The 25,210-nt window shown below is 55.0% G+C and overlaps 9 non-coding genes across 9 annotated transcripts; all 9 read left to right on the top strand.

Annotated features, from left to right (window-relative positions):
* The first annotated feature begins 746 nt into the window (after positions 1–746).
* Positions 747–839, top strand: LOC132361156 (small nucleolar RNA SNORD116). Its single transcript, XR_009501467.1, has one exon. It is a non-coding gene; the product is annotated as a small nucleolar RNA SNORD116 (small nucleolar RNA).
* Positions 840–3,506: 2,667 nt separating this feature from the next.
* Positions 3,507–3,599, top strand: LOC132361741 (small nucleolar RNA SNORD116). The gene has a single exon (XR_009502010.1). It is a non-coding gene; the product is annotated as a small nucleolar RNA SNORD116 (small nucleolar RNA).
* Positions 3,600–6,286: 2,687 nt separating this feature from the next.
* LOC132361037 (small nucleolar RNA SNORD116) lies at positions 6,287–6,379 on the top strand. The gene has a single exon (XR_009501352.1). It is a non-coding gene; the product is annotated as a small nucleolar RNA SNORD116 (small nucleolar RNA).
* A 2,667-nt stretch (positions 6,380–9,046) lies between these two features.
* Positions 9,047–9,139, top strand: LOC132361739 (small nucleolar RNA SNORD116). Its single transcript, XR_009502008.1, has one exon. It is a non-coding gene; the product is annotated as a small nucleolar RNA SNORD116 (small nucleolar RNA).
* Positions 9,140–11,826: 2,687 nt separating this feature from the next.
* On the top strand, positions 11,827–11,919 carry LOC132361035 (small nucleolar RNA SNORD116). The gene has a single exon (XR_009501350.1). It is a non-coding gene; the product is annotated as a small nucleolar RNA SNORD116 (small nucleolar RNA).
* Positions 11,920–14,586: 2,667 nt separating this feature from the next.
* LOC132361738 (small nucleolar RNA SNORD116) lies at positions 14,587–14,679 on the top strand. Its single transcript, XR_009502007.1, has one exon. It is a non-coding gene; the product is annotated as a small nucleolar RNA SNORD116 (small nucleolar RNA).
* Positions 14,680–17,366: 2,687 nt separating this feature from the next.
* On the top strand, positions 17,367–17,459 carry LOC132361034 (small nucleolar RNA SNORD116). The gene has a single exon (XR_009501349.1). It is a non-coding gene; the product is annotated as a small nucleolar RNA SNORD116 (small nucleolar RNA).
* Positions 17,460–20,126: 2,667 nt separating this feature from the next.
* Positions 20,127–20,219, top strand: LOC132361737 (small nucleolar RNA SNORD116). Its single transcript, XR_009502006.1, has one exon. It is a non-coding gene; the product is annotated as a small nucleolar RNA SNORD116 (small nucleolar RNA).
* A 2,687-nt stretch (positions 20,220–22,906) lies between these two features.
* LOC132361033 (small nucleolar RNA SNORD116) lies at positions 22,907–22,999 on the top strand. Its single transcript, XR_009501348.1, has one exon. It is a non-coding gene; the product is annotated as a small nucleolar RNA SNORD116 (small nucleolar RNA).
* Positions 23,000–25,210: the final 2,211 nt, after the last annotated feature.

Genomic DNA, 25,210 nt, shown 5'->3' with positions numbered 1-25,210 from the left:
CTTTCTCCTTTCAGTTAGGGGTCTCACCAGGGTGCTATGTATAAACTCTTTCTTTTATTGTTGGACTCCTCTTCACAGGGCCATAGGGACACACAGAGACCAAGACGCGTATGCAGCGGCACACAGAGGAACCCACAAGCACGTCCGCATGCGCAGTCACAGTCACACACGCCCACACGCGTGAACACACACATACAGCCTCTCAGACACCGGCCAACATATGTGCGTAACTTCCTGCAGTCGTACTATCAGACATGCAGTCAATTCTCGGTAAGGGTTAGAGGTCCTTGGGAAGCAGTTTCAGAGCTCAAGGCCAGGTAACTGTTTTTATGGATCATGTCCTGTGAGGACACCGGTCCACTTATGAAGCCTCGGTGATTTCTGTCCACTTCTCAGGTGCAGTTGCTGGGAAAGGCTGGCCGCCGGCACAAACAAGAAGACCTTCGTGTGCTCTGATGACTGGAGGTGCTAAGAAGAAGTGGAAAAAGTGAGGCGGGCCCATGTCCCCGAGCGTGGTCGTGGATAACTCAGGATGGTAGGTATTCAAGCACCCCAAGATGTGCCGTTAGATATTAGGTTTTCCTCAGACGGGCCCAATGGCTGCAAGAGTGGATTGATTGTTCCCCTTGCTGAGTGGCCTGAGGGCTGTGGATTCTCCAGGCTTTTGGGGTAGCCCAGGCTCATGGCTCCTGTACAGAGTCCCGCGCAGACTCCGGTTGTGTTCTGCAGCGTCCCAGCATGTGCTTGGATTGATGAAGACACCCTTGCATGCATTCCTTGGAAAATCTGAGCCAAATGAGTGAGAACACTCTACCGTCTCGTCATCGAAACTGAGGTTCAGCACGTTTCCTCTCTCAGGGGGAGAGGACAGTTAGGAATGAGGGCCAGCGTCTTCCGCTGACATGCATGCAAACACCACCAAGGACTCCAGTATTGGAGGGGCTCCTGTCTGAGGGTTGACCGTGTCTGCACATAAGCTGTGTTATCTGTGAATCCCGGGTCCCTGCTGAATGGCTGTTGAGGGAATGCGAGGGGGCAGGCTCTCCTGCTGGTCTTAAGAGTCAGAGTGTGTGCTGGTCTAGGCCCAGTTAGCTTGCAGTTGGGAGGTGAGTTTTGGCCAGGATCACGCTTCGTGCATGCCATTTTGGGGGTTGATTCTGGAAGCCAAAATGAGCAAGCGTCCCTGGTTGGTGCCTGGAACCTCAGGCCAGGCCTGTGGCCCTCCCTGTTCTTGCGTTTTTCACGGTGAGCTTCTTGAGTGCCTAGTGAGGCTGGAGCAATGGGCGGGGGTGAGCTCGGTTGGGCATCGGCGGAAAGGGGCTGATGGATTAGGCCTCGCTGCTGCCCTTGTTTGCTTCTCTACTTTAACTCCCGGCACAGTGTTGATGCCAAGTGGGTCATCGTGGAGTGGGGAGAGGAATGAGTGCTGAATTTAAACCTGCGTGGATCACTGATGGCCCGTACAGGAAGGGAAGGGAAGATGAGGACATGTCCTTTGTGATGTCGTGGAATAGGCTATCATAACTGGGTTGCAGGTGCTGGCCTCGGCTTCCCAAGGATGTGTCATGTTCGTGATGGGCTGGCATCAGCTGCCTATGGAGGGGATGGCTTTGGCAGTTCAAGTGGATGAGGTGAGGTAGGTAACCTGTGTAGAGTTGGAATCCCATTGCCAGAGGAAAGACACCCAAAGGGTGTCTTGCGAGACGTAAAGAAGATTGACATGGTGACGCGTCTCTGCTGGCCTCCTTGGAGGATGTTTAGTTATGCGAACATCCCCTTTGGCTGCTTTGTTCCCTTGTTTGGGAATGTGCAAAGCGAAAGTGCTTCTCCCGGGGGGGCATGACTCGGCTTGCGAACAGCCAGAGGTTTACCTGGAGCAGTCCGTTGGGGGGACAGAGGTGGGGGCACTGTTGCGACGCCAGGCGCACTGTCGTGGACAGCCACTGTGCCCTTTCAAGTTTCCAGGTCCCCTCGTGTGGCAAAGGTTTTCCGTTGAAAGTCTGTCTGTGGTCCTCGGGGACAGTGCCTTTGATCACTGTGAGTGCCTCGGTAGTGTCGCCGTGGCAGTGGAGAATTGCCAGGATGCATGGGGTGGGGTGGGCATCATCAAAGCAGACAGGCTTGCGGTGTGTCTTCCCTGCTGTTCAGTGTCTCCATGTTCACATGATGTCTGTGGCTTCAAGTAGAGTCGAGTCGCCCTGCAGGCAGGAGGAGGGCACTTAGGACGAGGCTGTGTAGCGTTTGAGCGTTTCCTCAGTGGTCAGGGCCGCAAAGCCTACCAGTTGGAAGCTTGCCTATACGTGGCCGGGAAGGTGGCCTAATTTCCGCTGTGGGGTTCCAACCTGTGTCATGGTTGCTGAAGCCCAACACTTCCCATTGAGGGCATTCCCACGGGGTCATGGGAAGTGATTTGGTCTAGTTGGCGAGACGAGGCACTTGGGCCGAAGTCCGTTAACCCCTTGAGAAGTGCCAGGCTGCATCTTGCCTGTCGGCAACTGCAGGTCGGTGTCAGCCTGCCCATGGGAGGTTACCTTGCTTCCGGGAGCACTGGGAGTGACCCCAAGGGCACATCAGATGTGGTGGTAGGTGGCAGGATCTCCAGGTCCACATAGGTGTGACACCCACGGCCGGGAGGGAGGTCTCGTCCAGTCTTTGTGCTTTGGTCAGAAGGCGTGGCTGTGGGAGAGCGGGAGTCTGTGGCCTATTTTGACAGCCTGGGGTTCAAAGTTCGCATGCGGCCTCATGAAGCTGACAGGGGTCTTTCTCCTTTCAGTTGGGGGTCCAACCAGGGTGCTGTGTATAAACTATGACGTTTACTGTTAGAAGCGTCTGCAGAGGGCCACAGGGACACCCAGAGACCAAGACGCGTATTTAGCGGCACCCACAGGTATCCACAAACGCATCCTCGTGCACAGTCACAGTCACACACGCCCACACGTGTGAATACACACATACAGCGTCTCACACACCGAGCAATGTACGTGCGTAACTTCCTTCAGTCGTGCTGTGAGACACACAATCAGTTTTCGGTAAGGGACAGTGGTACTTGGGAAGCAGGTTCCAGGCTCACGCCCAGGTTAAGTGTTCCCAAAAATCATGTTCTCTGAGGACCCTTGTGCAATTCAGAAACCTGCCTGATTTCTGTCCACTTCTCAGGTGCAGTTGCAGAGTAAGGCTGGCTGTCGGCAAAGAGAAGAAGACCTTCGCGTTGTCTGATGACTGGATGTGCTAAGGAGAACTGGACAAAGTGGGGCGGGTGCACGTTGCCGAGCAAGGCTGTGGATAGCTCAGGACGGTAGGCATTCACCCATACTAAGATGTGCCATTGGATATTAGGATTTCCACAGATGGGCCCAATGGTTGCAAGAGTGGATTGATTGTTGGTCTTGCTGAGTGGCCTGAGGACTGTGGATTCCCCAGGCAGTTGGAGTACTTCCAGGTCATGGCTCCTCTGCAGAGACCCACGGCCTTCCCTTTTGTGTTCTGCAGCGTCCCAGCATGTGCTTGGATCGATGATGACACCCTTGTATGCATTCCTTGGAAAATCTGAACAAAATGAGTGAGAATGCTCTACCGTCTCCTCATTGAAACTGAGGTCCAGCACGTTTCCTGTCTCGGGAGTATGGGACAGTTAGGAGTGAGGGCCAACGTCCCCTGCTGACAGGCATGCAAACCCCACTAAGGGCTCCAGCATTGGAGGGGCTCCTGTCTGAGGGTCGACCATGTCTGCCCATAAGCTGGGTCATCTATGAATCCCCGGTCCCTGCTAAAAGGCCGTTGAGGGAATGCAAGAGGGCAGGCTTTCCTGCTAGTCTTCAGGGTCGGAGTGTGTTCTGGTATAGACCCAGTAAGCTTGCAGCTTGGAGAGGTGATTTTTGGACAGGATCACACTTTGTGCATGCCGCTTCCGAGGTTGATTATGGAAGCCAACATGAGCAAGCTTCCCTGGTTGGAGCCTGGAGCCTCAGGCCAGGCCTGTGGCCCTCTCTGTTGTTGTGTTTCGTGCAGTGAGGTTCTTGACTGCCCCGCGTGGCTGGAGCAGTGGGCGGGCGTGGGCTGGAGTTGGGCGATGGCGGAAGGGGGCTGATGGTTTAGGCCTCAGTGCTGCCCCTGTCAGCTCCTCTGCTGAAGTTGCCGGCACACTGTTGGCGCTAAGTGGATCTTCGTGGAGTGGGGTGTGGATCGAGTGAAGCATTTCAGCCTGGGTGGTGGCTGCTGGCCTGGAGAGAAAGGTAAGGTATCATGAGGAAAGGTCCTGTGTGATGTCGTGGGATGGGTTGTCTTCATTGGGTTGCAGGCGCTGGCCTCGGCTTCCCAAGAATGTGTCTTGTTCGTGATGGGCTGGCATAAGCTGCCTATGGAGCGGATGGCTTTGGCAGTTCAAGTGGGTGAGTTGAGGTAGGTAAGCTGTGTAGAGTTGCGATCCCGTTGCCCGAGGAATGACACCCAAAGGGTGTCTTGCGGGAAGTAGAGAAGATCGACATGGTGAGGCGTCTGTGCCGGCCTCCTTGCAGGTAGTTGAGTTATGCGAACATCCCCTTTGGCCGCTTTGTTCCCTTGTTTGGCAATGTGTAAAGCGAAAGTGTTTCTCCCGTGGGGGAATGACGCGACCGGCCGGTGTAGCACGCAGGCCTTTCGAACAGCCAGAGGTTTATCTGGAGCAGTCCATTGGTGGGGCAGAGATGGGGGCCCCATTGCCATGCCTGCTGTGCTGCCGTGGCCAGCCACTGTTCCCTTTCAGGCTTCCAAGTTCCCTCGCATGGCAGAGGTCTTCCTTTGAAAGTCTGTCTGTGGTCCTCGGGGACCATGCCTTTGATCACTGTGAGTTACTCGGTAGTGTCACTCTGGCAGTGGAGAATTTCCAGGATGCATGGTGTGGGATCAGCATCAACCAAGGAGACAGGCTTGCGGTCTGTCTTCCCTGGTGTTCAGTGTTCCCGTGTTCTGAAGATGTTTGTGGTTTCCAGTAGGGTCGTGTCGCCCTGTGGGCTGGAGGAGGGCATGTAGGACGAGGCTTTCAAGGGTTTGAGCGTTTCCTTAGGGGTCAGGGCCGTGAACATTCAAGATGGGAGCTGCCTGAGACGTGGCTGGGAATGTGGACTAGTTTCTGCTGTGGGGATCCGACATGGGTCATGGTGGCTGAAGCCCACCACTTCCTGTGGTGGGCATTCCCACGGGTCAATGGAAAGTGATTAGGCCTAGTTGGCGAGAAGTGGCACGTGGGCCCACGTTCGTTAGCCCCTTGAGTGTTTTCAGACTGCATCTTGGCAGTAGACAGCTGCCGGTCGGTGTCGGCCCGACCATGGGAGTTCCCTTGCTTCCGGAAGTGCTGCGAGTGACCCCAAATGCCCATCAGATATACTGGTAGCTGACAGAGTCTCGAGGTGCATGTCGATGTCACAGCCAAGGCCCGGAGGCAGGTCTCGTCGAGGCTTTGTGTTTTGGTCAGAAGGCGTGGCTGTAGGAGAGCGGGAGTCCGTGGACTATTTCAACAGCCCCTGGGGGTCAAAGTGTGTCTGCGGCCTCTTAAAGCTGACAGGATTCTTTCTCCTTTCAGTTAGGGGTCTCACCAGGGTGCTGTGTATAAACTCTTTCTTTTATTGTTGGACTCCTCTTCACAGGGCCATAGGGACACACAGAGACCAAGACGCGTATGCAGCGGCACACAGAGGAACCCACAAGCACGTCCGCATGCGCAGTCACAGTCACACACGCCCACACGCGTGAACACACACATACAGCCTCTCAGACACCGGCCAACATATGTGCGTAACTTCCTGCAGTCGTACTATCAGACATGCAGTCAATTCTCGGTAAGGGTTAGAGGTCCTTGGGAAGCAGTTTCAGAGCTCAAGGCCAGGTAAATGTTTTTATGGATCATGTCCTGTGAGGACACCGGTCCACTTATGAAGCCTCGGTGATTTCTGTCCACTTCTCAGGTGCAGTTGCTGGGAAAGGCTGGCCGTCGACACAAACAAGACCTTCGTGTGCTCTGATGACTGGAGGTGCTAAGAATAGGTGGAAAAAGTGAGGCGGGCCCATGTCCCTGAGTGTGTTCGTGGATAACTCAGGATGGTAGGTATTAAAGCACCCCAAGATGTGCCATTAGATATTAGGTTTTCCTCAGACAGGCCCAATGGTTGCAAGAGTGGATTGATTGTTCCCCTTGCTGAGTGGCCTGAGGGCTGTGGATTCTCCAGGCTTTTGGGGTAGCCCAGGCTCATGGCTCCTGTACAGAGTCCCACGCAGACTCCAGTTGTGTTCTGCAGCGTCCCAGCATGTGCTTGGATTGATGATGACACGCTTGCATGCATTCCTTGGAAAATCTGAACCAAATGAGTGAGAACACTCTACCGTCTCGTCATCGAAACTGAGGTTCAGCACGTTTCCTCTCTCAGGGGGAGAGGACAGTTAGGAATGAGGGCCAGCGTCCCCCGCCGACATGCATGCAAACACCACCAAGGACTCCAGTATTGGAGGGGCTCCTTTCTGAGGGTTGACCGTGTCTGCACATAAGCTGTGTTATCTGTGAAACCCGGGTCCCTGCTGAATGGCTGTTGAGGGAATGCGAGGGGGCAGGTTCTCCTGCTGGTCTTAAGAGTCAGAGTGTGTGCTGGTCTAGGCCCAGTTAGCTTGCAGTTGGGAGGTGAGTTTTGGCCAGGATCACGCTTCGTGCATGCCGTTTTGGGGGTTGATTCTGGAAGCCAAAATGAGCAAGCGTCCCTGGTTGGTGCCTGGAACCTCAGGCCAGGCCTGTGGCCCTCCCTGTTCTTGCGTTTTTCACGGTGAGCTTCTTGAGTGCCTAGTGAGGCTGGAGCAATGGGCGGGGGTGAGCTCGGTTGGGCATCGGCGGAAAGGGGCTGATGGATTAGGCCTCGCTGCTGCCCTTGTTTGCTTCTCTACTTTAACTCCCGGCACAGTGTTGATGCCAAGTGGGTCATCGTGGAGTGGGGAGAGGAATGAGTGCTGAATTTAAACCTGCGTGGATCACTGATGGCCCGTACAGGAAGGGAAGGGAAGATGAGGACATGTCCTTTGTGATGTCGTGGAATAGGCTATCATAACTGGGTTGCAGGTGCTGGCCTCGGCTTCCCAAGGATGTGTCATGTTCGTGATGGGCTGGCATCAGCTGCCTATGGAGGGGATGGCTTTGGCAGTTCAAGTGGATGAGGTGAGGTAGGTAACCTGTGTAGAGTTGGAATCCCATTGCCAGAGGAAAGACACCCAAAGGGTGTCTTGCGAGACGTAAAGAAGATTGACATGGTGACGCGTCTCTGCTGGCCTCCTTGGAGGATGTTTAGTTATGCGAACATCCCCTTTGGCCTAATCGTTCCGTTGTTTGGGAATGTGCAAAACGAAAGTGCTTCTCCCGGGGGGGCATGACTCGGCTTGCGAACAGCCAGAGGTTTACCTGGAGCAGTCCGTTGGGGGGACAGAGGTGGAGGCACTGTTGCGACGCCAGGCGCACTGTCGTGGACAGCCACTGTGCCCTTTCAAGTTTCCAGGTCCCCTCGTGTGGCAAAGGTTTTCCGTTGAACGTCTGTCTGTGGTCCTCGGGGACAGTGCCTTTGATCACTGTGAGTGCCTCGGTAGTGTCGCCGTGGCAGTGGAGAATTGCCAGGATGCATGGGGTGGGGTGGGCATCATCAAAGCAGACAGGCTTGCGGTGTGTCTTCCCTGCTGTTCAGTGTCTCCATGTTCACATGATGTCTGTGGCTTCAAGTAGAGTCGAGTCGCCCTGCAGGCAGGAGGAGGGCACTTAGGACGAGGCTGTGTAGCGTTTGAGCGTTTCCTCAGTGGTCAGGGCTGCAAAGCCTACCAGTTGGAAGCTTGCCTATACGTGGCCGGGAAGGTGGCCTAATTTCCGCTGTGGGGTTCCAACCTGTGTCATGGTTGCTGAAGCCCAACACTTCCCATTGAGGGCATTCCCACGGGGTCATGGGAAGTGATTTGGTCTAGTTGGCGAGACGAGGCACTTGGGCCGAAGTCCGTTAACCCCTTGAGAAGTGCCAGGCTGCATCTTGCCTGTCGGCAACTGCAGGTCGGTGTCAGCCTGCCCATGGGAGGTTACCTTGCTTCCGGGAGCACTGGGAGTGACCCCAAGGGCACATCAGATGTGGTGGTAGGTGGCAGGATCTCCAGGTCCACATAGGTGTGACACCCACGGCCGGGAGGGAGGTCTCGTCCAGTCTTTGTGCTTTGGTCAGAAGGCGTGGCTGTGGGAGAGCGGGAGTCTGTGGCCTATTTTGACAGCCTGGGGTTCAAAGTTCGCATGCGGCCTCATGAAGCTGACAGGGGTCTTTCTCCTTTCAGTTGGGGGTCCAACCAGGGTGCTGTGTATAAACTATGACGTTTACTGTTAGAAGCGTCTGCAGAGGGCCACAGGGACACCCAGAGACCAAGACGCGTATTTAGCGGCACCCACAGGTATCCACAAACGCATCCTCGTGCACAGTCACAGTCACACACGCCCACACGTGTGAATACACACATACAGCGTCTCACACACCGAGCAATGTACGTGCGTAACTTCCTTCAGTCGTGCTGTGAGACACACAATCAGTTTTCGGTAAGGGACAGTGGTACTTGGGAAGCAGGTTCCAGGCTCACGCCCAGGTTAAGTGTTCCCAAAAATCATGTTCTCTGAGGACCCTTGTGCAATTCAGAAACCTGCCTGATTTCTGTCCACTTCTCAGGTGCAGTTGCAGAGTAAGGCTGGCTGTCGGCAAAGAGAAGAAGACCTTCGCGTTGTCTGATGACTGGATGTGCTAAGGAGAACTGGACAAAGTGGGGCGGGTGCACGTTGCCGAGCAAGGCTGTGGATAGCTCAGGACGGTAGGCATTCACCCATACTAAGATGTGCCATTGGATATTAGGATTTCCACAGATGGGCCCAATGGTTGCAAGAGTGGATTGATTGTTGGTCTTGCTGAGTGGCCTGAGGACTGTGGATTCCCCAGGCAGTTGGAGTACTTCCAGGTCATGGCTCCTCTGCAGAGACCCACGGCCTTCCCTTTTGTGTTCTGCAGCGTCCCAGCATGTGCTTGGATCGATGATGACACCCTTGTATGCATTCCTTGGAAAATCTGAACAAAATGAGTGAGAATGCTCTACCGTCTCCTCATTGAAACTGAGGTCCAGCACGTTTCCTGTCTCGGGAGTATGGGACAGTTAGGAGTGAGGGCCAACGTCCCCTGCTGACAGGCATGCAAACCCCACTAAGGGCTCCAGCATTGGAGGGGCTCCTGTCTGAGGGTCGACCATGTCTGCCCATAAGCTGGGTCATCTATGAATCCCCGGTCCCTGCTAAAAGGCCGTTGAGGGAATGCAAGAGGGCAGGCTTTCCTGCTAGTCTTCAGGGTCGGAGTGTGTTCTGGTATAGACCCAGTAAGCTTGCAGCTTGGAGAGGTGATTTTTGGACAGGATCACACTTTGTGCATGCCGCTTCCGAGGTTGATTATGGAAGCCAACATGAGCAAGCTTCCCTGGTTGGAGCCTGGAGCCTCAGGCCAGGCCTGTGGCCCTCTCTGTTGTTGTGTTTCGTGCAGTGAGGTTCTTGACTGCCCCGCGTGGCTGGAGCAGTGGGCGGGCGTGGGCTGGAGTTGGGCGATGGCGGAAGGGGGCTGATGGTTTAGGCCTCAGTGCTGCCCCTGTCAGCTCCTCTGCTGAAGTTGCCGGCACACTGTTGGCGCTAAGTGGATCTTCGTGGAGTGGGGTGTGGATCGAGTGAAGCATTTCAGCCTGGGTGGTGGCTGCTGGCCTGGAGAGAAAGGTAAGGTATCATGAGGAAAGGTCCTGTGTGATGTCGTGGGATGGGTTGTCTTCATTGGGTTGCAGGCGCTGGCCTCGGCTTCCCAAGAATGTGTCTTGTTCGTGATGGGCTGGCATAAGCTGCCTATGGAGCGGATGGCTTTGGCAGTTCAAGTGGGTGAGTTGAGGTAGGTAAGCTGTGTAGAGTTGCGATCCCGTTGCCCGAGGAATGACACCCAAAGCGTGTCTTGCGGGAAGTAGAGAAGATCGACATGGTGAGGCGTCTGTGCCGGCCTCCTTGCAGGTAGTTGAGTTATGCGAACATCCCCTTTGGCCGCTTTGTTCCCTTGTTTGGCAATGTGTAAAGCGAAAGTGTTTCTCCCGTGGGGGAATGACGCGACCGGCCGGTGTAGCACGCAGGCCTTTCGAACAGCCAGAGGTTTATCTGGAGCAGTCCATTGGTGGGGCAGAGATGGGGGCCCCATTGCCATGCCTGCTGTGCTGCCGTGGCCAGCCACTGTTCCCTTTCAGGCTTCCAAGTTCCCTCGCATGGCAGAGGTCTTCCTTTGAAAGTCTGTCTGTGGTCCTCGGGGACCATGCCTTTGATCACTGTGAGTTACTCGGTAGTGTCACTCTGGCAGTGGAGAATTTCCAGGATGCATGGTGTGGGATCAGCATCAACCAAGGAGACAGGCTTGCGGTCTGTCTTCCCTGGTGTTCAGTGTTCCCGTGTTCTGAAGATGTTTGTGGTTTCCAGTAGGGTCGTGTCGCCCTGTGGGCTGGAGGAGGGCATGTAGGACGAGGCTTTCAAGGGTTTGAGCGTTTCCTTAGGGGTCAGGGCCGTGAACATTCAAGATGGGAGCTGCCTGAGACGTGGCTGGGAATGTGGACTAGTTTCCGCCGTGGGGATCCGACATGGGTCATGGTGGCTGAAGCCCACCACTTCCTGTGGTGGGCATTCCCACGGGTCAATGGAAAGTGATTAGGCCTAGTTGGCGAGAAGTGGCACGTGGGCCCACGTTCGTTAGCCCCTTGAGTGTTTTCAGACTGCATCTTGGCAGTAGACAGCTGCCGGTCGGTGTCGGCCCGACCATGGGAGTTCCCTTGCTTCCGGAAGTGCTGCGAGTGACCCCAAATGCCCATCAGATATACTGGTAGCTGACAGAGTCTCGAGGTGCATGTCGATGTCACAGCCAAGGCCCGGAGGCAGGTCTCGTCGAGGCTTTGTGTTTTGGTCAGAAGGCGTGGCTGTAGGAGAGCGGGAGTCCGTGGACTATTTCAACAGCCCCTGGGGGTCAAAGTGTGTCTGCGGCCTCTTAAAGCTGACAGGATTCTTTCTCCTTTCAGTTAGGGGTCTCACCAGGGTGCTGTGTATAAACTCTTTCTTTTATTGTTGGACTCCTCTTCACAGGGCCATAGGGACACACAGAGACCAAGACGCGTATGCAGCGGCACACAGAGGAACCCACAAGCACGTCCGCATGCGCAGTCACAGTCACACACGCCCACACGCGTGAACACACACATACAGCCTCTCAGACACCGGCCAACATATGTGCGTAACTTCCTGCAGTCGTACTATCAGACATGCAGTCAATTCTCGGTAAGGGTTAGAGGTCCTTGGGAAGCAGTTTCAGAGCTCAAGGCCAGGTAAATGTTTTTATGGATCATGTCCTGTGAGGACACCGGTCCACTTATGAAGCCTCGGTGATTTCTGTCCACTTCTCAGGTGCAGTTGCTGGGAAAGGCTGGCCGTCGACACAAACAAGACCTTCGTGTGCTCTGATGACTGGAGGTGCTAAGAAGAGGTGGAAAAAGTGAGGCGGGCCCATGTCCCTGAGTGTGTTCGTGGATAACTCAGGATGGTAGGTATTAAAGCACCCCAAGATGTGCCATTAGATATTAGGTTTTCCTCAGACAGGCCCAATGGTTGCAAGAGTGGATTGATTGTTCCCCTTGCTGAGTGGCCTGAGGGCTGTGGATTCTCCAGGCTTTTGGGGTAGCCCAGGCTCATGGCTCCTGTACAGAGTCCCACGCAGACTCCAGTTGTGTTCTGCAGCGTCCCAGCATGTGCTTGGATTGATGATGACACGCTTGCATGCATTCCTTGGAAAATCTGAACCAAATGAGTGAGAACACTCTACCGTCTCGTCATCGAAACTGAGGTTCAGCACGTTTCCTCTCTCAGGGGGAGAGGACAGTTAGGAATGAGGGCCAGCGTCCCCCGCCGACATGCATGCAAACACCACCAAGGACTCCAGTATTGGAGGGGCTCCTTTCTGAGGGTTGACCGTGTCTGCACATAAGCTGTGTTATCTGTGAAACCCGGGTCCCTGCTGAATGGCTGTTGAGGGAATGCGAGGGGGCAGGTTCTCCTGCTGGTCTTAAGAGTCAGAGTGTGTGCTGGTCTAGGCCCAGTTAGCTTGCAGTTGGGAGGTGAGTTTTGGCCAGGATCACGCTTCGTGCATGCCGTTTTGGGGGTTGATTCTGGAAGCCAAAATGAGCAAGCGTCCCTGGTTGGTGCCTGGAACCTCAGGCCAGGCCTGTGGCCCTCCCTGTTCTTGCGTTTTTCACGGTGAGCTTCTTGAGTGCCTAGTGAGGCTGGAGCAATGGGCGGGGGTGAGCTCGGTTGGGCATCGGCGGAAAGGGGCTGATGGATTAGGCCTCGCTGCTGCCCTTGTTTGCTTCTCTACTTTAACTCCCGGCACAGTGTTGATGCCAAGTGGGTCATCGTGGAGTGGGGAGAGGAATGAGTGCTGAATTTAAACCTGCGTGGATCACTGATGGCCCGTACAGGAAGGGAAGGGAAGATGAGGACATGTCCTTTGTGATGTCGTGGAATAGGCTATCATAACTGGGTTGCAGGTGCTGGCCTCGGCTTCCCAAGGATGTGTCATGTTCGTGATGGGCTGGCATCAGCTGCCTATGGAGGGGATGGCTTTGGCAGTTCAAGTGGATGAGGTGAGGTAGGTAACCTGTGTAGAGTTGGAATCCCATTGCCAGAGGAAAGACACCCAAAGGGTGTCTTGCGAGACGTAAAGAAGATTGACATGGTGACGCGTCTCTGCTGGCCTCCTTGGAGGATGTTTAGTTATGCGAACATCCCCTTTGGCCTAATCGTTCCGTTGTTTGGGAATGTGCAAAACGAAAGTGCTTCTCCCGGGGGGGCATGACTCGGCTTGCGAACAGCCAGAGGTTTACCTGGAGCAGTCCGTTGGGGGGACAGAGGTGGAGGCACTGTTGCGACGCCAGGCGCACTGTCGTGGACAGCCACTGTGCCCTTTCAAGTTTCCAGGTCCCCTCGTGTGGCAAAGGTTTTCCGTTGAACGTCTGTCTGTGGTCGTCGGGGACAGTGCCTTTGATCACTGTGAGTGCCTCGGTAGTGTCGCCGTGGCAGTGGAGAATTGCCAGGATGCATGGGGTGGGGTGGGCATCATCAAAGCAGACAGGCTTGCGGTGTGTCTTCCCTGCTGTTCAGTGTCTCCATGTTCACATGATGTCTGTGGCTTCAAGTAGAGTCGAGTCGCCCTGCAGGCAGGAGGAGGGCACTTAGGACGAGGCTGTGTAGCGTTTGAGCGTTTCCTCAGTGGTCAGGGCTGCAAAGCCTACCAGTTGGAAGCTTGCCTATACGTGGCCGGGAAGGTGGCCTAATTTCCGCTGTGGGGTTCCAACCTGTGTCATGGTTGCTGAAGCCCAACACTTCCCATTGAGGGCATTCCCACGGGGTCATGGGAAGTGATTTGGTCTAGTTGGCGAGACGAGGCACTTGGGCCGAAGTCCGTTAACCCCTTGAGAAGTGCCAGGCTGCATCTTGCCTGTCGGCAACTGCAGGTCGGTGTCAGCCTGCCCATGGGAGGTTACCTTGCTTCCGGGAGCACTGGGAGTGACCCCAAGGGCACATCAGATGTGGTGGTAGGTGGCAGGATCTCCAGGTCCACATAGGTGTGACACCCACGGCCGGGAGGGAGGTCTCGTCCAGTCTTTGTGCTTTGGTCAGAAGGCGTGGCTGTGGGAGAGCGGGAGTCTGTGGCCTATTTTGACAGCCTGGGGTTCAAAGTTCGCATGCGGCCTCATGAAGCTGACAGGGGTCTTTCTCCTTTCAGTTGGGGGTCCAACCAGGGTGCTGTGTATAAACTATGACGTTTACTGTTAGAAGCGTCTGCAGAGGGCCACAGGGACACCCAGAGACCAAGACGCGTATTTAGCGGCACCCACAGGTATCCACAAACGCATCCTCGTGCACAGTCACAGTCACACACGCCCACACGTGTGAATACACACATACAGCGTCTCACACACCGAGCAATGTACGTGCGTAACTTCCTTCAGTCGTGCTGTGAGACACACAATCAGTTTTCGGTAAGGGACAGTGGTACTTGGGAAGCAGGTTCCAGGCTCACGCCCAGGTTAAGTGTTCCCAAAAATCATGTTCTCTGAGGACCCTTGTGCAATTCAGAAACCTGCCTGATTTCTGTCCACTTCTCAGGTGCAGTTGCAGAGTAAGGCTGGCTGTCGGCAAAGAGAAGAAGACCTTCGCGTTGTCTGATGACTGGATGTGCTAAGGAGAACTGGACAAAGTGGGGCGGGTGCACGTTGCCGAGCAAGGCTGTGGATAGCTCAGGACGGTAGGCATTCACCCATACTAAGATGTGCCATTGGATATTAGGATTTCCACAGATGGGCCCAATGGTTGCAAGAGTGGATTGATTGTTGGTCTTGCTGAGTGGCCTGAGGACTGTGGATTCCCCAGGCAGTTGGAGTACTTCCAGGTCATGGCTCCTCTGCAGAGACCCACGGCCTTCCCTTTTGTGTTCTGCAGCGTCCCAGCATGTGCTTGGATCGATGATGACACCCTTGTATGCATTCCTTGGAAAATCTGAACAAAATGAGTGAGAATGCTCTACCGTCTCCTCATTGAAACTGAGGTCCAGCACGTTTCCTGTCTCGGGAGTATGGGACAGTTAGGAGTGAGGGCCAACGTCCCCTGCTGACAGGCATGCAAACCCCACTAAGGGCTCCAGCATTGGAGGGGCTCCTGTCTGAGGGTCGACCATGTCTGCCCATAAGCTGGGTCATCTATGAATCCCCGGTCCCTGCTAAAAGGCCGTTGAGGGAATGCAAGAGGGCAGGCTTTCCTGCTAGTCTTCAGGGTCGGAGTGTGTTCTGGTATAGACCCAGTAAGCTTGCAGCTTGGAGAGGTGATTTTTGGACAGGATCACACTTTGTGCATGCCGCTTCCGAGGTTGATTATGGAAGCCAACATGAGCAAGCTTCCCTGGTTGGAGCCTGGAGCCTCAGGCCAGGCCTGTGGCCCTCTCTGTTGTTGTGTTTCGTGCAGTGAGGTTCTTGACTGCCCCGCGTGGCTGGAGCAGTGGGCGGGCGTGGGCTGGAGTTGGGCGATGGCGGAAGGGGGCTGATGGTTTAGGCCTCAGTGCTGCCCCTGTCAGCTCCTCTGCTGAAGTTGCCGGCACACTGTTGGCGCTAAGTGGATCTTCGTGGAGTGGGGTGTGGATCGAGTGAAGCATTTCAGCCTGGGTGGTGGCTGCTGGCCTGGAGAGAAAGGTAAGGTATCATGAGGAAAGGTCCTGTGTGATGTCGTGGGATGGGTTGTCTTCATTGGGTTGCAGGCGCTGGCCTCGGCTTCCCAAGAATGTGTCTTGTTCGTGATGGGCTGGCATAAGCTGCCTATGGAGCGGATGGCTTTGGCAGTTCAAGTGGGTGAGTTGAGGTAGGTAAGCTGTGTAGAGTTGCGATCCCGTTGCCCGAGGAATGACACCCAAAGCGTGTCTTGCGGGAAGTAGAGAAGATCGACATGGTGAGGCGTCTGTGCCGGCCTCCTTGCAGGTAGTTGAGTTATGCGAACATCCCCTTTGGCCGCTTTGTTCCCTTGTTTGGCAATGTGTAAAGCGAAAGTGTTTCTCCCGTGGGGGAATGACGCGACCGGCCGGTGTAGCACGCAGGCCTTTCGAACAGCCAGAGGTTTATCTGGAGCAGTCCATTGGTGGGGCAGAGATGGGGGCCCCATTGCCATGCCTGCTGTGCTGCCGTGGCCAGCCACTGTTCCCTTTCAGGCTTCCAAGTTCCCTCGCATGGCAGAGGTCTTCCTTTGAAAGTCTGTCTGTGGTCCTCGGGGACCATGCCTTTGATCACTGTGAGTTACTCGGTAGTGTCACTCTGGCAGTGGAGAATTTCCAGGATGCATGGTGTGGGATCAGCATCAACCAAGGAGACAGGCTTGCGGTCTGTCTTCCCTGGTGTTCAGTGTTCCCGTGTTCTGAAGATGTTTGTGGTTTCCAGTAGGGTCGTGTCGCCCTGTGGGCTGGAGGAGGGCATGTAGGACGAGGCTTTCAAGGGTTTGAGCGTTTCCTTAGGGGTCAGGGCCGTGAACATTCAAGATGGGAGCTGCCTGAGACGTGGCTGGGAATGTGGACTAGTTTCTGCTGTGGGGATCCGACATGGGTCATGGTGGCTGAAGCCCACCACTTCCTGTGGTGGGCATTCCCACGGGTCAATGGAAAGTGATTAGGCCTAGTTGGCGAGAAGTGGCACGTGGGCCCACGTTCGTTAGCCCCTTGAGTGTTTTCAGACTGCATCTTGGCAGTAGACAGCTGCCGGTCGGTGTCGGCCCGACCATGGGAGTTCCCTTGCTTCCGGAAGTGCTGCGAGTGACCCCAAATGCCCATCAGATATACTGGTAGCTGACAGAGTCTCGAGGTGCATGTCGATGTCACAGCCAAGGCCCGGAGGCAGGTCTCGTCGAGGCTTTGTGTTTTGGTCAGAAGGCGTGGCTGTAGGAGAGCGGGAGTCCGTGGACTATTTCAACAGCCCCTGGGGGTCAAAGTGTGTCTGCGGCCTCTTAAAGCTGACAGGATTCTTTCTCCTTTCAGTTAGGGGTCTCACCAGGGTGCTGTGTATAAACTCTTTCTTTTATTGTTGGACTCCTCTTCACAGGGCCATAGGGACACACAGAGACCAAGACGCGTATGCAGCGGCACACAGAGGAACCCACAAGCACGTCCGCATGCGCAGTCACAGTCACACACGCCCACACGCGTGAACACACACATACAGCCTCTCAGACACCGGCCAACATATGTGCGTAACTTCCTGCAGTCGTACTATCAGACATGCAGTCAATTCTCGGTAAGGGTTAGAGGTCCTTGGGAAGCAGTTTCAGAGCTCAAGGCCAGGTAAATGTTTTTATGGATCATGTCCTGTGAGGACACCGGTCCACTTATGAAGCCTCGGTGATTTCTGTCCACTTCTCAGGTGCAGTTGCTGGGAAAGGCTGGCCGTCGACACAAACAAGACCTTCGTGTGCTCTGATGACTGGAGGTGCTAAGAAGAGGTGGAAAAAGTGAGGCGGGCCCATGTCCCTGAGTGTGTTCGTGGATAACTCAGGATGGTAGGTATTAAAGCACCCCAAGATGTGCCATTAGATATTAGGTTTTCCTCAGACAGGCCCAATGGTTGCAAGAGTGGATTGATTGTTCCCCTTGCTGAGTGGCCTGAGGGCTGTGGATTCTCCAGGCTTTTGGGGTAGCCCAGGCTCATGGCTCCTGTACAGAGTCCCACGCAGACTCCAGTTGTGTTCTGCAGCGTCCCAGCATGTGCTTGGATTGATGATGACACGCTTGCATGCATTCCTTGGAAAATCTGAACCAAATGAGTGAGAACACTCTACCGTCTCGTCATCGAAACTGAGGTTCAGCACGTTTCCTCTCTCAGGGGGAGAGGACAGTTAGGAATGAGGGCCAGCGTCCCCCGCCGACATGCATGCAAACACCACCAAGGACTCCAGTATTGGAGGGGCTCCTTTCTGAGGGTTGACCGTGTCTGCACATAAGCTGTGTTATCTGTGAAACCCGGGTCCCTGCTGAATGGCTGTTGAGGGAATGCGAGGGGGCAGGTTCTCCTGCTGGTCTTAAGAGTCAGAGTGTGTGCTGGTCTAGGCCCAGTTAGCTTGCAGTTGGGAGGTGAGTTTTGGCCAGGATCACGCTTCGTGCATGCCGTTTTGGGGGTTGATTCTGGAAGCCAAAATGAGCAAGCGTCCCTGGTTGGTGCCTGGAACCTCAGGCCAGGCCTGTGGCCCTCCCTGTTCTTGCGTTTTTCACGGTGAGCTTCTTGAGTGCCTAGTGAGGCTGGAGCAATGGGCGGGGGTGAGCTCGGTTGGGCATCGGCGGAAAGGGGCTGATGGATTAGGCCTCGCTGCTGCCCTTGTTTGCTTCTCTACTTTAACTCCCGGCACAGTGTTGATGCCAAGTGGGTCATCGTGGAGTGGGGAGAGGAATGAGTGCTGAATTTAAACCTGCGTGGATCACTGATGGCCCGTACAGGAAGGGAAGGGAAGATGAGGACATGTCCTTTGTGATGTCGTGGAATAGGCTATCATAACTGGGTTGCAGGTGCTGGCCTCGGCTTCCCAAGGATGTGTCATGTTCGTGATGGGCTGGCATCAGCTGCCTATGGAGGGGATGGCTTTGGCAGTTCAAGTGGATGAGGTGAGGTAGGTAACCTGTGTAGAGTTGGAATCCCATTGCCAGAGGAAAGACACCCAAAGGGTGTCTTGCGAGACGTAAAGAAGATTGACATGGTGACGCGTCTCTGCTGGCCTCCTTGGAGGATGTTTAGTTATGCGAACATCCCCTTTGGCCTAATCGTTCCGTTGTTTGGGAATGTGCAAAACGAAAGTGCTTCTCCCGGGGGGGCATGACTCGGCTTGCGAACAGCCAGAGGTTTACCTGGAGCAGTCCGTTGGGGGGACAGAGGTGGAGGCACTGTTGCGACGCCAGGCGCACTGTCGTGGACAGCCACTGTGCCCTTTCAAGTTTCCAGGTCCCCTCGTGTGGCAAAGGTTTTCCGTTGAAAGTCTGTCTGTGGTCCTCGGGGACAGTGCCTTTGATCACTGTGAGTGCCTCGGTAGTGTCGCCGTGGCAGTGGAGAATTGCCAGGATGCATGGGGTGGGGTGGGCATCATCAAAGCAGACAGGCTTGCGGTGTGTCTTCCCTGCTGTTCAGTGTCTCCATGTTCACATGATGTCTGTGGCTTCAAGTAGAGTCGAGTCGCCCTGCAGGCAGGAGGAGGGCACTTAGGACGAGGCTGTGTAGCGTTTGAGCGTTTCCTCAGTGGTCAGGGCTGCAAAGCCTACCAGTTGGAAGCTTGCCTATACGTGGCCGGGAAGGTGGCCTAATTTCCGCTGTGGGGTTCCAACCTGTGTCATGGTTGCTGAAGCCCAACACTTCCCATTGAGGGCATTCCCACGGGGTCATGGGAAGTGATTTGGTCTAGTTGGCGAGACGAGGCACTTGGGCCGAAGTCCGTTAACCCCTTGAGAAGTGCCAGGCTGCATCTTGCCTGTCGGCAACTGCAGGTCGGTGTCAGCCTGCCCATGGGAGGTTACCTTGCTTCCGGGAGCACTGGGAGTGACCCCAAGGGCACATCAGATGTGGTGGTAGGTGGCAGGATCTCCAGGTCCACATAGGTGTGACACCCACGGCCGGGAGGGAGGTCTCGTCCAGTCTTTGTGCTTTGGTCAGAAGGCGTGGCTGTGGGAGAGCGGGAGTCTGTGGCCTATTTTGACAGCCTGGGGTTCAAAGTTCGCATGCGGCCTCATGAAGCTGACAGGGGTCTTTCTCCTTTCAGTTGGGGGTCCAACCAGGGTGCTGTGTATAAACTATGACGTTTACTGTTAGAAGCGTCTGCAGAGGGCCACAGGGACACCCAGAGACCAAGACGCGTATTTAGCGGCACCCACAGGTATCCACAAACGCATCCTCGTGCACAGTCACAGTCACACACGCCCACACGTGTGAATACACACATACAGCGTCTCACACACCGAGCAATGTACGTGCGTAACTTCCTTCAGTCGTGCTGTGAGACACACAATCAGTTTTCGGTAAGGGACAGTGGTACTTGGGAAGCAGGTTCCAGGCTCACGCCCAGGTTAAGTGTTCTCAAAAATCATGTTCTCTGAGGACCCTTGTGCAATTCAGAAACCTGCCTGATTTCTGTCCACTTCTCAGGTGCAGTTGCAGAGTAAGGCTGGCTGTCGGCAAAGAGAAGAAGACCTTCGCGTTGTCTGATGACTGGATGTGCTAAGGAGAACTGAACAAAGTGGGGCGGGTGCACGTTGCCGAGCAAGGCTGTGGATAGCTCAGGACGGTAGGCATTCACCCATACTAAGATGTGCCATTGGATATTAGGATTTCCACAGATGGGCCCAATGGTTGCAAGAGTGGATTGATTGTTGGTCTTGCTGAGTGGCCTGAGGACTGTGGATTCCCCAGGCAGTTGGAGTACTTCCAGGTCATGGCTCCTCTGCAGAGACCCACGGCCTTCCCTTTTGTGTTCTGCAGCGTCCCAGCATGTGCTTGGATCGATGATGACACCCTTGTATGCATTCCTTGGAAAATCTGAACAAAATGAGTGAGAATGCTCTACCGTCTCCTCATTGAAACTGAGGTCCAGCACGTTTCCTGTCTCGGGAGTATGGGACAGTTAGGAGTGAGGGCCAACGTCCCCTGCTGACAGGCATGCAAACCCCACTAAGGGCTCCAGCATTGGAGGGGCTCCTGTCTGAGGGTCGACCATGTCTGCCCATAAGCTGGGTCATCTATGAATCCCCGGTCCCTGCTAAAAGGCCGTTGAGGGAATGCAAGAGGGCAGGCTTTCCTGCTAGTCTTCAGGGTCGGAGTGTGTTCTGGTATAGACCCAGTAAGCTTGCAGCTTGGAGAGGTGATTTTTGGACAGGATCACACTTTGTGCATGCCGCTTCCGAGGTTGATTATGGAAGCCAACATGAGCAAGCTTCCCTGGTTGGAGCCTGGAGCCTCAGGCCAGGCCTGTGGCCCTCTCTGTTGTTGTGTTTCGTGCAGTGAGGTTCTTGACTGCCCCGCGTGGCTGGAGCAGTGGGCGGGCGTGGGCTGGAGTTGGGCGATGGCGGAAGGGGGCTGATGGTTTAGGCCTCAGTGCTGCCCCTGTCAGCTCCTCTGCTGAAGTTGCCGGCACACTGTTGGCGCTAAGTGGATCTTCGTGGAGTGGGGTGTGGATCGAGTGAAGCATTTCAGCCTGGGTGGTGGCTGCTGGCCTGGAGAGAAAGGTAAGGTATCATGAGGAAAGGTCCTGTGTGATGTCGTGGGATGGGTTGTCTTCATTGGGTTGCAGGCGCTGGCCTCGGCTTCCCAAGAATGTGTCTTGTTCGTGATGGGCTGGCATAAGCTGCCTATGGAGCGGATGGCTTTGGCAGTTCAAGTGGGTGAGTTGAGGTAGGTAAGCTGTGTAGAGTTGCGATCCCGTTGCCCGAGGAATGACACCCAAAGGGTGTCTTGCGGGAAGTAGAGAAGATCGACATGGTGAGGCGTCTGTGCCGGCCTCCTTGCAGGTAGTTGAGTTATGCGAACATCCCCTTTGGCCGCTTTGTTCCCTTGTTTGGCAATGTGTAAAGCGAAAGTGTTTCTCCCGTGGGGGAATGACGCGACCGGCCGGTGTAGCACGCAGGCCTTTCGAACAGCCAGAGGTTTATCTGGAGCAGTCCATTGGTGGGGCAGAGATGGGGGCCCCATTGCCATGCCTGCTGTGCTGCCGTGGCCAGCCACTGTTCCCTTTCAGGCTTCCAAGTTCCCTCGCATGGCAGAGGTCTTCCTTTGAAAGTCTGTCTGTGGTCCTCGGGGACCATGCCTTTGATCACTGTGAGTTACTCGGTAGTGTCACTCTGGCAGTGGAGAATTTCCAGGATGCATGGTGTGGGATCAGCATCAACCAAGGAGACAGGCTTGCGGTCTGTCTTCCCTGGTGTTCAGTGTTCCCGTGTTCTGAAGATGTTTGTGGTTTCCAGTAGGGTCGTGTCGCCCTGTGGGCTGGAGGAGGGCATGTAGGACGAGGCTTTCAAGGGTTTGAGCGTTTCCTTAGGGGTCAGGGCCGTGAACATTCAAGATGGGAGCTGCCTGAGACGTGGCTGGGAATGTGGACTAGTTTCCGCCGTGGGGATCCGACATGGGTCATGGTGGCTGAAGCCCACCACTTCCTGTGGTGGGCATTCCCACGGGTCAATGGAAAGTGATTAGGCCTAGTTGGCGAGAAGTGGCACGTGGGCCCACGTTCGTTAGCCCCTTGAGTGTTTTCAGACTGCATCTTGGCAGCAGACAGCTGCCGGTCGGTGTCGGCCCGACCATGGGAGTTCCCTTGCTTCCGGAAGTGCTGCGAGTGACCCCAAATGCCCATCAGATATACTGGTAGCTGACAGAGTCTCGAGGTGCATGTCGATGTCACAGCCAAGGCCCGGAGGCAGGTCTCGTCGAGGCTTTGTGTTTTGGTCAGAAGGCGTGGCTGTAGGAGAGCGGGAGTCCGTGGACTATTTCAACAGCCCCTGGGGGTCAAAGTGTGTCTGCGGCCTCTTAAAGCTGACAGGATTCTTTCTCCTTTCAGTTAGGGGTCTCACCAGGGTGCTATGTATAAACTCTTTCTTTTATTGTTGGACTCCTCTTCACAGGGCCATAGGGACACACAGAGACCAAGACGCGTATGCAGCGGCACACAGAGGAACCCACAAGCACGTCCGCATGCGCAGTCACAGTCACACACGCCCACACGCGTGAACACACACATACAGCCTCTCAGACACCGGCCAACATATGTGCGTAACTTCCTGCAGTCGTACTATCAGACATGCAGTCAATTCTCGGTAAGGGTTAGAGGTCCTTGGGAAGCAGTTTCAGAGCTCAAGGCCAGGTAAATGTTTTTATGGATCATGTCCTGTGAGGACACCGGTCCACTTATGAAGCCTCGGTGATTTCTGTCCACTTCTCAGGTGCAGTTGCTGGGAAAGGCTGGCCGTCGACACAAACAAGACCTTCGTGTGCTCTGATGACTGGAGGTGCTAAGAAGAGGTGGAAAAAGTGAGGCGGGCCCATGTCCCTGAGTGTGTTCGTGGATAACTCAGGATGGTAGGTATTAAAGCACCCCAAGATGTGCCATTAGATATTAGGTTTTCCTCAGACAGGCCCAATGGTTGCAAGAGTGGATTGATTGTTCCCCTTGCTGAGTGGCCTGAGGGCTGTGGATTCTCCAGGCTTTTGGGGTAGCCCAGGCTCATGGCTCCTGTACAGAGTCCCACGCAGACTCCAGTTGTGTTCTGCAGCGTCCCAGCATGTGCTTGGATTGATGATGACACGCTTGCATGCATTCCTTGGAAAATCTGAACCAAATGAGTGAGAACACTCTACCGTCTCGTCATCGAAACTGAGGTTCAGCACGTTTCCTCTCTCAGGGGGAGAGGACAGTTAGGAATGAGGGCCAGCGTCCCCCGCCGACATGCATGCAAACACCACCAAGGACTCCAGTATTGGAGGGGCTCCTTTCTGAGGGTTGACCGTGTCTGCACATAAGCTGTGTTATCTGTGAAACCCGGGTCCCTGCTGAATGGCTGTTGAGGGAATGCGAGGGGGCAGGTTCTCCTGCTGGTCTTAAGAGTCAGAGTGTGTGCTGGTCTAGGCCCAGTTAGCTTGCAGTTGGGAGGTGAGTTTTGGCCAGGATCACGCTTCGTGCATGCCATTTTGGGGGTTGATTCTGGAAGCCAAAATGAGCAAGCGTCCCTGGTTGGTGCCTGGAACCTCAGGCCAGGCCTGTGGCCCTCCCTGTTCTTGCGTTTTTCACGGTGAGCTTCTTGAGTGCCTAGTGAGGCTGGAGCAATGGGCGGGGGTGAGCTCGGTTGGGCATCGGCGGAAAGGGGCTGATGGATTAGGCCTCGCTGCTGCCCTTGTTTGCTTCTCTACTTTAACTCCCGGCACAGTGTTGATGCCAAGTGGGTCATCGTGGAGTGGGGAGAGGAATGAGTGCTGAATTTAAACCTGCGTGGATCACTGATGGCCCGTACAGGAAGGGAAGGGAAGATGAGGACATGTCCTTTGTGATGTCGTGGAATAGGCTATCATAACTGGGTTGCAGGTGCTGGCCTCGGCTTCCCAAGGATGTGTCATGTTCGTGATGGGCTGGCATCAGCTGCCTATGGAGGGGATGGCTTTGGCAGTTCAAGTGGATGAGGTGAGGTAGGTAACCTGTGTAGAGTTGGAATCCCATTGCCAGAGGAAAGACACCCAAAGGGTGTCTTACGAGACATAAAGAAGATTGACATGGTGACGCGTCTCTGCTGGCCTCCTTGGAGGATGTTTAGTTATGCGAACATTCCCTTTGGCCTAATCGTTCCGTTGTTTGGGAATGTGCAAAACGAAAGTGCTTCTCCCGGGGGGGCATGACTCGGCTTGCGAACAGCCAGAGGTTTACCTGGAGCAGTCCGTTGGGGGGACAGAGGTGGGGGCACTGTTGCGACGCCAGGCGCACTGTCGTGGACAGCCACTGTGCCCTTTCAAGTTTCCAGGTCCCCTCGTGTGGCAAAGGTTTTCCGTTGAAAGTCTGTCTGTGGTCCTCGGGGACAGTGCCTTTGATCACTGTGAGTGCCTCGGTAGTGTCGCCGTGGCAGTGGAGAATTGCCAGGATGCATGGCGTGGGGTGGGCATCATCAAAGCAGACAGGCTTGCGGTGTGTCTTCCCTGCTGTTCAGTGTCTCCATGTTCACATGATGTCTGTGGCTTCAAGTAGAGTCGAGTCGCCCTGCAGGCAGGAGGAGGGCACTTAGGACGAGGCTGTGTAGCGTTTGAGCGTTTCCTCAGTGGTCAGGGCCGCATAGCCTACCAGTTGGAAGCTTGCCTATACGTGGCCGGGAAGGTGGCCTAATTTCCGCTGTGGGGTTCCAACCTGTGTCATGGTTGCTGAAGCCCAACACTTCCCATTGAGGGCATTCCCACGGGGTCATGGGAAGTGATTTGGTCTAGTTGGCGAGACGAGGCACTTGGGCCGAAGTCCGTTAACCCCTTGAGAAGTGCCAGGCTGCATCTTGCCTGTCGGCAACTGCAGGTCGGTGTCAGCCTGCCCATGGGAGGTTACCTTGTTTCCGGGAGCACTGGGAGTGACCCCAAGGGCACATCAGATGTGGTGGTAGGTGGCAGGATCTCCAGGTCCACATAGGTGTGACACCCACGGCCGGGAGGGAGGTCTCGTCCAGTCTTTGTGCTTTGGTCAGAAGGCGTGGCTGTGGGAGAGCGGGAGTCTGTGGCCTATTTTGACAGCCTGGGGTTCAAAGTTCGCATGCGGCCTCATGAAGCTGACAGGGGTCTTTCTCCTTTCAGTTGGGGGTCCAACCAGGGTGCTGTGTATAAACTATGACGTTTACTGTTAGAAGCGTCTGCAGAGGGCCACAGGGACACCCAGAGACCAAGACGCGTATTTAGCGGCACCCACAGGTATCCACAAACGCATCCTCGTGCACAGTCACAGTCACACACGCCCACACGTGTGAATACACACATACAGCGTCTCACACACCGAGCAATGTACGTGCGTAACTTCCTTCAGTCGTGCTGTGAGACACACAATCAGTTTTCGGTAAGGGACAGTGGTACTTGG

This window comes from Balaenoptera ricei, chromosome 2, assembly GCF_028023285.1.
Source record: "Balaenoptera ricei isolate mBalRic1 chromosome 2, mBalRic1.hap2, whole genome shotgun sequence".
Taxonomy (NCBI): domain Eukaryota; kingdom Metazoa; phylum Chordata; class Mammalia; order Artiodactyla; family Balaenopteridae; genus Balaenoptera; species Balaenoptera ricei.
Note: the sequence above shows the minus strand (reverse complement) of the source record. Positions and strands in the feature narration are given on the sequence as shown.